We start from the raw sequence: 10,590 nt of genomic DNA on the forward strand, positions 1-10,590 counted from the left end.
TCCTGATGTGCGAAAGACTTCAAGACAAAGTGTTTGCACATGTAAAACTATTAAAACAGATCATCAAATAAATCAAATAAATATGGCCACATTATTCTTTTTAAAAAGAACTACAACTAAATGAAAACGAGAAGCATTGTGTTCATCTCAAAGGCAGCCGTTTGGTCGGTCCATGAAACTCTTCAGGTGTTATTTTACAGGTGACGTGAATCACTGATCTGAGATCAGTTTGTAAAATTTCACACGGCATGAACGTGATGAAACTGCTTCATGATGGTTATTTTCTGATAGGACGCAGGTGCACATGTGCTACTGAGTCTGCAAAACACTGCATGAATTATTAAACTCGTTCAGAAATCTCTTAAAGACACAGCACTCATTTCACAGCGGAGGACAGATCAATCCAGCTGAAGTTGTAGATTCAACCCTAATGAAACACATGTTGACCAGCTGCTAATAACAGAGTTGACTTGAGGACTACAGGCAGGCAGATGTTGGTCAAATCTAAACTCTTCTTCAGGAGCGGCGGGACTGATGTTTCCAATCAGTAGAACAATAAAACACTTATTATACTGACAACATGAGTTTGACCGGTGTGAGGGTTTATATTTCACCAGCCGATAATTGCCCAATCATTTCTGAATTATAGTCAATTAAATTACAGCTGTTCATAATGAACATAAATGATGACAGTAAACACCTGTCACACGCCACACACTATAAACACAATCACATCACACACACGCACGCACGCACACACGCACGCTCGCACACACACACACACACACGCACACACGCACGCACGCACACACACACACACGCACGCACACACGCACGCACGCACGCACGCACACACACACACACGCACACACACACACACACGCACACACACACACACGTGTTCTGAGATTTCCAAAACGCACACATTACAATCTAAACACAAACTAACCATTAATACTTTTCTCAGTCAGAGAAACATGAGATACATGCACTTTACTTTTTAGGTAACACTTTACTTGAAGGGGTGTTCATAATCATGACATTAAGCAATACATCATAACCTGTCAGTGTCTTTGTCATGACAACTTGACATTACCAAGACAACATGAAATGTCATAAATCTGTCATAAACATGTTCATTTGTACCACTGTAGTTGAGGTCAAGAAAAGTCTTCATGACACTGTTATAAAACTATTTGACAGAGTATTAACACTTAATGACATTTTAATGCAACATCCTCCATCCCATATGACATACGTATGTCGTTTGTCCCTTCCTCAAATACGACAAAAATTGACAAACAAGACTATCGCCTACCGTCATTAAAAATGTACATTTTAGGGTATTATTTTGCAATAATAGCAGGTGTTGTGTTTTTTTTTTTCATTTCAAAATGTCGTGATAACTGTATTTACATTACACATACACAGATATTCAGGACTTTTGAGCAAGTAACACAACGCATTTATTTATTAAATAACAGAAAACGCATGATACAGATACAAAACAGTTAAACATTTTAAAACGTACAAATATTCCAAGTGTACCGAGGTGAAACGATTGATTTATATGAGGGACAGACGCGAAAGCCATCACCATCTGCTGTCTTCCGGTTTCTGCTGCTGCGTTTCCAGATTTTCAGTGTGAAATGCTATTGGCTCTCGTTACCGATGACGTAATTCTAATGTTCCGGCTTGTTTACAGATGTGTTGTTGATGTCCGTAAAATAATAATAATAAAAAAAGATGCGTTGATGTCCGTTCCCGGAGTTCCTCAAACTAAGTTATTGTATGGCTTCAGTTCAGAAGGTTTGCAAAGCCACTTGTTCGTAATACGTTTATACTGTTTTGTTCATTTTATGGAATAAATACATGTGACTGTAATTTTACTTGTGTGTTGTGTTTAATGGTTGACAAGGTTTCGGGTAAGGGGTGGGATAGGAGATAGGCGCTCATAAAATATCTTTGACATTGGTAATGTCAAGTTGTCATGAGAAAGACACTGACAGGTTATGATGTATTGCTTTATGTCAAGTTGTCATAACAAAGACAACTCAAAAAATGTCATCATTGCATTAAAAATGACATAAATCAGCGAATGAAACTTAATGACAGTTGTCATAAACATGCATAAAATCTTCTTCATATTCATGACATGTGTCATGTCATGATTATGAAGGTGTCATGTCAGTCTTATGAATACCCCTTCAAGTAAAGTGTTACCACTTTTTATTTCATATTTTATTTAGAAAAGAAGGACAGATTTTCCTGTTTCTTTACATTCAGATGCGTTGCTGGTAGGCAGACATGCTCAGTGAATAAAAGCCCGTTTTCTTCAGCACAAACTTTCTCGAAGTCTCAACAGCCTAGAGCAGCGACAGTCGGAAGCACACTCTGTAAACTATTTAAAACTGATGTTTGTCATGAAACAGGTGGAAGAACCCAATTGCAGGCAGGTGCGGTTGAAGGGGTTAACACATGACTTTATTATAAACAAAAAAACACAAAACAAAGACCTACGATGGGGTATAACATTAAAGACAGGAATAACACGGAAGTAGACTGCTATCAATAAACTGACATAACACTAGAAAAGAACTAAACTAAACACTTACTGGACTGGACAATATCTCGACAGCGGGAGCACGAGCAAGAAAACTGTAACACTGGTAAGGACACGGGAAGACAAGGCATACAATCACACACATTGACCGAACACAGGACAATGAAACATGAGGACTATTTAAAGGGAAGACAAACGAAGGGTAATCAACGAGGGCAGGTGGGAAACATTAGACACGGCAGGGAAGCAATACATGAAACGAGAGGGGCGGGGCCAATGACAAGACACGAGAAAGCACATGAGATGTAAAAACGTAAACAACCCATGGCTTTCTCACATAAAACCTAAGGACTCTGTCCCGATCCTGCCACACGACTAGAAATTCATGAACAAGATGGCAGGACCGTGACAATGTTTGCCAACATTTTCTTTCCAATACATCTGCAGTTATTCATCAAATGATACACTGGTATCATACAAGTAGGGTTGTATATCGTTTTTTCACGATATATCAGCACAATAACACCGTGAACATTTGCTTAGCTGTGGAAGTAATAAACGGAGGTTCCCCTTTAGTCAGTCTCTCGACATTGTGTTGAGAGACAGACTGGGGTTTGATCTTGAGAACCTATCATCTCCGAGAGGAATTTTAAAACACTAATGGGCTTGGCGAATGGCACACAGATGCCAGTCCCCACCCCGTGCATACGGGTATAAAAGGGAGATGGCGGCGACCATTCACTCATCCTTTGTTCTTCAAAACCTTTATGTCAAGCGCTTTAATCTCTTCGAGATCTTCTAGACTCTTCCAGACTGCTGGATTTACGATGCAGAGCAGCAGACTTCTCCCTCCTGACAGCGGACCTCCCAAGGGCATCTCGGCAGCGAGCTACAGACCTAAAAGAGCAAATTTCTCACAGTTGCGAGCATGTCTCGCAGCTGTGTCCTTGTGTGTGAAAGACTCATGCCTGAGTCAGATGGGCACGACACCTGCATTTCTCGGGACGGAGCGTGGTCAAAAGCCACGCGCCCATGGTGCCATTCTTCCCGGAAGTGCATGAGGAGCTCATTAAAGTCCTGGAATGTGGCATTCTCGGCGCGTTCCCGGCTAGCGGGCTCAGGTGCTGTTACTTCCCTGGATGGTGGGGCGGCCAAAGGCTATGTCAACATCCCCCAGGTGGAGCATGCAGTCGCGGTGCATATGTGCCACCTGGATGGGTCGACCTAGACTACCTTCCAAAGCTTGTAAGCTTTTTTCGACACTTGTGTTGAAGGCTTACAATGCTGCGCGACAGGCCGCTTCCGCCCTCCGCGCTATGGCGGTCCTTCAGGCAAAAGCCCTGAATGGCATGAGCAAGTTACGCACGGTCACTGACCTCGTGCTCCGGGCGACGAAGGCCACGGCACGTGCCTTGGTTCGGTCGATGTCCACACCTTTGGTCCAAGAGAGGCATCTGTGGCTCTGTTTGGTGACACCGTGGAGGATGTGTCACAACAATTCTCCATGGTGCAGAATCAGGCTGAGGCAATCAAACAGATCCTGCCGCGCCACGACCTGGCCACCTATCGGTCGTCACGGTCCCGAGCGCAGCTTCGCCCCCCCGCGGCGGCTCCTCCGTTACCGGGGCCCTCCCAGACGATGGCACGCCAGAGGCGCAGACCCCCGCCAAGGACGGCATCTTCCCCCTGTCAGCCCGCTAAGAAATCCTCTAAGCGGCCCGACGAGAAGAACCCAGGGAGTTTAACATCGGGCCTGACCCCGGCCATTCCATCGCCCACGGGTCGGAGAGGGACGCTGCCTGCTGCTTATCAGGGCCTGGCGCCCACATTCTCACAAAAAGAGTTTTTCTCCCTGGGTTTTCTCTCTCCACAGCACCCTCGACTCGACAGTGTCCTGGACAAAACACGCTGCCGGCCGCAACCTCCACCGGACGTTGCGTCGGTCAGTGACACCAAGCAGGTAAGTCAACAGAGCCATCAACCTCCCTGAGGTTCCGCCCTGTGTGAGGAGCTTGGCTAGAGTGCACCAGCCCGTCACGCTGGCTAGAGAGGACGATCCATCTTGGTTATGCGATCCAGTTCACAGTTTCGGGGCATTCTCCACACCTCCGTTCGAGGGGAGAACGCTCCCATGCTTCGGGCTGAGGTTGCCACCCTTCTGGCGAAAGGTGCGATCGAACCCGTCCCTCTAACCAAGATGTCTTCCGGGTTTTACAGCCCGTACTTCATAGTGCCCCAAAAAAGGGGGGGGCTGCGTCCCATTCTGGATCTGCGCCTCCTGAACGAGCACCTATACAAGCTGCCATTCAGGATGCTGACGCAGAAGTGCATCTTGGGCTCAGTTCGTCACCGAAATTGGTGCGTGGCAATCGACCTGAAGGATGCATACTTTTACGCCTCCATCCTGCCTCGGCACCGACTGTTCCTGTGGTTCGCGTTCGAGGGAAGAGCGTATCACTACAAGGTCGTGCCCTTCGGTCTGGCTCTGTCTCCCCGGGTTTTTACCAAACTCGTACAGGATACTCAACTATCTTGACAACTGGCTTATCTTGGCACACTGGCAAGATGTGTTGTGTACGCACAGGGACCTCGTGCTCCGGCACCTAGACCGACTGGGCCTACGGGTCAACCAAGAGAAGAGCAAGCTCTCCCCACCTCAGAGCTCCTCTTATCTCGGTATGGAACTAAACTTTGTCCGTATGTCAGCGCGTCTCACCAACGAGTGTGCGCAGTGAGTGCTGAACTGTCTGAAACTCCAGCGATCCCGCTGAAACATTTTCAGTTTCATTTTCTTGAGTGGCTTGCCGCCGGCAGTCAGAGAGACCATCCTACAGGCTAGAGCCTTTATATACACTTATAAGTGGTGTCTCTTCTCGTCCTGGTGTTCTTCCCGCAGGGAGAACCCACTGAGTTACCCGATCGGGTCAGCGTTGGCCTTCCTACAAGAGAGACTCGAGAGCAACCACTCACCATCCATGTTGAAAGTGTATGAAGCCGCTATTGCCACTCATCACAATCTCGTGGAGGGTCTCTCGGCCAACATGACCTGGTCACCAGGTTCCTTAGGGTAGCGAGAAGGGTGAATCCACCTCAACCGCACTCCGTACCCTCTTGGGACCTTAATGTGGTCTTACTGGGCCTTTGTACAGCCCCTTTCGAGCCCCTCAGAGATGCCAGTCTTCCTCATCTAACGATGAAGACGGCACTCTTGCTGGCGCTCGCTTTTATCAAGAGGGTGGGGGACCTCCAGGCATTCTCCGTGTCCCATGGGTGCCTAGAATTCGGGCCCGGTAGTTCTCACGTTATCCTGAGACCCCGGCCAGGTTACGTGCCCAAGGTTCCCACCACTCCCTTTCAGGACCAGGTGGTGAACCTGCAGGCGCTCCCCTCTGGGGAGGAAGACCCAACCTCAAACGTGTTGTGTCCAGTATGCGCACCGCACCTCTACTTGGACCGCACGCAGAGCCTTAGATGCTCTGAGAAGCTCTTTGTCTGTTTTGGAGGACAGCACAAGGGGAGGGTTGTCTCCAAACAGAGATTGGCGCACTGGATTGTGGATGCCATTGCTTTGGCATACCGGTCCCAAGATCGCCCGTGCCCGCTTGCAGTGAGAGCCCACTCCACCCGGGGTATGGCCTCCTCGTGGGCACTGGCTCAGGGCGCCTCTCTGGCAGACATATGTAGTGCTGCGGGTTGGGCTACGTCCAGTACCTTCGCAAGGTTTTACAACCTCTGCGTGGAACCAGTGTCAGCCCATGTCTTACACGCTGCCAGTATGTATAGTTGGCAACTGGGTTGGGCGTATGCCTGCGAAAGCGCCTTCTCCCCTCTCGAGGCTAGTCTAGCGTGCTATTTTAGCCTCCTTACTTCCCCCCTTAGGGCGAAGTACAGGCATTCCATCCATCACTAAGCATTGGCAATTGTGGTAACAGACCGGGCGGAGCGGTCTGTGGTAACCAAGTCCAGTACTGGTAGAGTCGCCCCTGCTCAGGTGGACCCCTATACTCGAACTGTTGCCCCATACGTAGTGACTCCCCTGCAGGGTCGTCCCGTATGTTGAATTCCTCACTCTTGGTTCCCCTGTCAGTGAACCTGTGACCTCCCCTCCGGTGGATTACCCCACCTGTTCTGTCCCCCCTATTCAGGCGAGCAGTGTTTTCCCCAGTGTTCCTTACGGCGCCGGGCGGCGTCTCGCTAATAGAGACGAATGCCACCGTCCGTGATGGCCGTCGGTACGAGCCTCTCAGGGTATGCTACTAAGTACTGATCCCACTGGAAGATTACGTCTCGCAGTAGCGCTCACTTGTGACTCGCTAGTCCAGTCAGTGTCGCTCCGCTGGAGGTCATGATGTGGCTCAGTGCCATCAACACAACGTCGAGAGACCGACTGAAGGGGAACGTCCTGGTTACGACTGTAACCTCCGTTCCCTGATGGAGGGAACGAGACGTTGTGTCTTCACGCCACAACGCTTCGCTGATCCGCTGCAGCAACCGGGAGATGTCTCTCAAGTTCCTCAGCCCAAAAGATGAGTGAATGGCCGCCGCCATCTCCCTTTTATGCCCATATGCACGGGGCGGGGACTGGCGTGCGTGTGCCATTCGCCAAGCCCATTGGCATTTTAAATTCCTCTCGGAGATGATAGGTTCTCAAGATCAAACCCCAGTCTGTCTCTCAACACAACGTCTCGTTCCCTCCATCAGTCGTAATCAAGATGATCTCACCTACACAAACGCAGAGTCGTTTTTACTTGCTTGACTCTCCACTGACTCACGCTGACGTGTATAACATAACGCTGAAGGACTTCCCTATGATTTCCATATGATTTCTGTGATGCAGAGAGATCCTGGAATCCAGTCATGAACACGGAATTTACAGTAAATAGCGCAAATGACACAAAAAACGTGCCGTTTGATTGATGGATAAAAACCAGTTCAACAGTTAAGTTACTTGTTTTCTTTTCTGTGAATACTAAAAAGACTGCTATAAAAAACAAAACAAAAAACAGCTTGTTCTGGGTATATAAGAACGCCGCTTTTGAATATTTTAAAATTTAATTTGAGAAAACACACTTAAACTAAACTTCGTCAGTTCACCACAACCCATCAAAATAAAAGTTCGGTTGAACTAAAACACATTGTAACAGAATTATATTTTGATTGTAAAATAAAATGTAAGTTATAATGACAACCTTAATATTGTGGTTAATAATAATAAAAATGCAACTATTTGAACATTATTTTTATGTCTCCATGTTTTAATTTGTGCCCCACAAATACGTTGTTTAAATTTGATTACGAATGTTTAAAAAGTTCATATAAGTCAATATTTATATTAACGTTATATTACTTTAAAAAATGTAACATTTTGTATGACTCTTGCTTTAATAGGATGTGTCCATCTTTATTTGTTTCTTTTATTTAAAAGGGATTCAATGCTTACACGACAGTGTTAAGTTTTATATACTTTAAAGCATTTTTTTCTTTCGTTTAAGGGTCATTGTTGCTGATGATGATAAAATAATAATCATCGTATTTTTTAATATCATATACAGTATAACTGTCAAACCGTGATATTTTGTCAGGCAGTTCATGCCGTGAAAATGTCATACAGTTACAACCCTATATAGCCTACAAGATAAAAACTAAAATATGAACATTCAAAATGACAGAGATATGACTTTGGTTAACATATTTTAGTTGTTGTTGGACAGATATTAGACTCTATATGTGTTCTGTCAAAATCTGAACAACATAAAGAAACGCCACAGATCCACAGCTGTACAAGAGACTGGGAACACTGGGAAATGATCAGAACCCTGCACACACACACACACACACACACACACACACACACACACTATTTACATTGTGTGTGAGAACCATGGAGCGGGTCTTTAATACGGGATTCATTTCAGTTTTTAGAAGCATGAAGCATCACAGCCACGGGCCACTCAATATGAGTAAACATTTCATCTTTCATTGACAAATTCAGAATTCTAATCTTCCAGCGCTCATTGTAATGCAAACATTCACACGGTCCTGAAGGCCCTGCGACCGAACCGCCAAAATCATATGAAATATCCTCACACAACACTTCAATGCATGAGCGCAACAGCTCATAAATGAAACATACGCTTCAGCTTTACAGATTAGAGAAATACATTCCATCAAAACACATTTGAGGATAAATCATTCTCATCTAAACTCTTCTGGTGTCTGTGACGTTTTCATCGCATTACATGACAACCACTGGACTTCACACAAACATCATTCAAACCGCATTAAAATCCAGCTGGAATCATCTGTGGACTATTGAGAAAAGGTCCTGCTAACAGTTGATTCTGTGCATTTAAAACTAAAGCCCTCGTGACATTTCTTTCTTCTTCAGAATGCAGAAATAGATGAAATGAAGATCCGGTGGGTGGATAAAGTCGCTTTAACACTTAGTCAAACACAAGTGTGACAGCGGGGAAATATCTCCTCACATTCAAACACAATCAATTTTGGGCAGAAACAACTTGAATCTATAAAAGCGCTTAATTTCTCATCTCTTCATTATTTATGTCGTTGTGTGTTTTTTCTCTTGAAGGCAGACGCAGTACTTCTGATCAAACCTGAAGCTCTTTGGCCGTTCTATTAGGTGTTAAGAAGTTTATTTCAGCACATCGGTCAATCACAACAGTGATTTACACACAGGGAAATATTGAATGCAAAACCACACACACACAACTCACAATTTCACACATAAGAATGAGTTGAATCTACAGAGGACATTACTGTAACATCATTGTTCACAACCTGCTTTATAAAAAAGAAAAAGATTAAGAAAATCAGCACTCCAGGTGTGTGTGCATGTGTGTGCGTGTGTGTGTGTGTGTGTGCATGCGAGTGCGCCTGTGTGTGTGTGTGCATGTCTATGTGTGTGCGCGCGTGTGTGTGTGGGAAGGGTAAACCCTATGGTACGGGGACAAAATGTCCCCACAAAGATGGCAATATCCAAAACCCTTGTCCTTGTGGGGACATTTATTGGTCCCCATGAGGAAACAAGCTTATAAATCATACAGAATGAACTTTTGTGAAAATGTAAAAGAGCAGACAGTTGTGTGTGATTGTTAGGGTTAGGGGGAGGGAATATGAGATACAGTTTGTACAGTATAAAAACCATGTGTGTGTGTGTGTGTGTGTGCGCCTGTGTGTGTGCATGTCTATGTGTGTGTGTGTGCGCCTGTGTGTGTGCATGTGCGTGCATGCATGCGTGTCTGGTGTGTGTGTGTGTGCGTGTGTGTGTGTGTGCAGAATAAGTGCATGACTCGTTCTCATAAACTTCTTCAGTTTGTCCCTGACGGGGAAATGTTCCTCCTCCTCTTCTCTTATTAAACAGATATTGGAGTCACAGCAGATATTCAGCATCTTTGTGACCTATTTACCAGCTCTGCTCTCTCTCTCTCTCACACACACACACACACACACACACTGTCTTTAAAGTTTAAAGAAGGAAGGTGTAAATCTGCATATCTTCATCATTAACTAGTGGGATTAACAAGCAGTGAGTCTTAATGAAGGCGTGCGTATACAGACTGCTGTTCATCTTTCTTACCGCCGGTAGAATAAAACAGAAGACGTGTCTTTCAAAGAACTATTTTTAACTCGACACGGCATCTTAAAAGCACAATGCTTTCATCAGGAGGAGGAATAAAAAACATCATATTAATAAAAGACGCCTGTCTAACACACTTAAAAAACCTTTTGACTAACATTCAAGCCCACGAACAGATCATTACATCACTGTCCTGAAACTCATTTCATGTGTTTGCAAATGTGACTGGATGAAAATGCTAGATGTGTGGTATTTGCCTAAAGCTGATGTTTTAGGACCTCCACCAGCATACAGCCATTGAGTCAAAATCCCAGAGCTCTATTTCCCACTCTGAGCGTTTGTTTGATGTTCAATCTGTTCACTGAACACATGAGAAACTGAATCTTCATGCAGTTCAGGCGGCGTCAATGTGAGTCGTAACATTAAACAT

At 45.3% G+C, this 10,590-nt stretch overlaps 1 protein-coding gene across 2 annotated transcripts in view; it reads left to right on the plus strand.

The window, feature by feature from the left end:
* Window positions 1-10,590, plus strand: part of LOC130560572 (uncharacterized) — a 218,020-nt gene that overhangs the window by 136,291 nt on the left and 71,139 nt on the right. The gene's annotated exons all lie outside the window — the stretch shown is intronic.

This window comes from Triplophysa rosa, linkage group LG1 (assembly GCF_024868665.1).
Source record: "Triplophysa rosa linkage group LG1, Trosa_1v2, whole genome shotgun sequence".
Classification (NCBI taxonomy): domain Eukaryota; kingdom Metazoa; phylum Chordata; class Actinopteri; order Cypriniformes; family Nemacheilidae; genus Triplophysa; species Triplophysa rosa.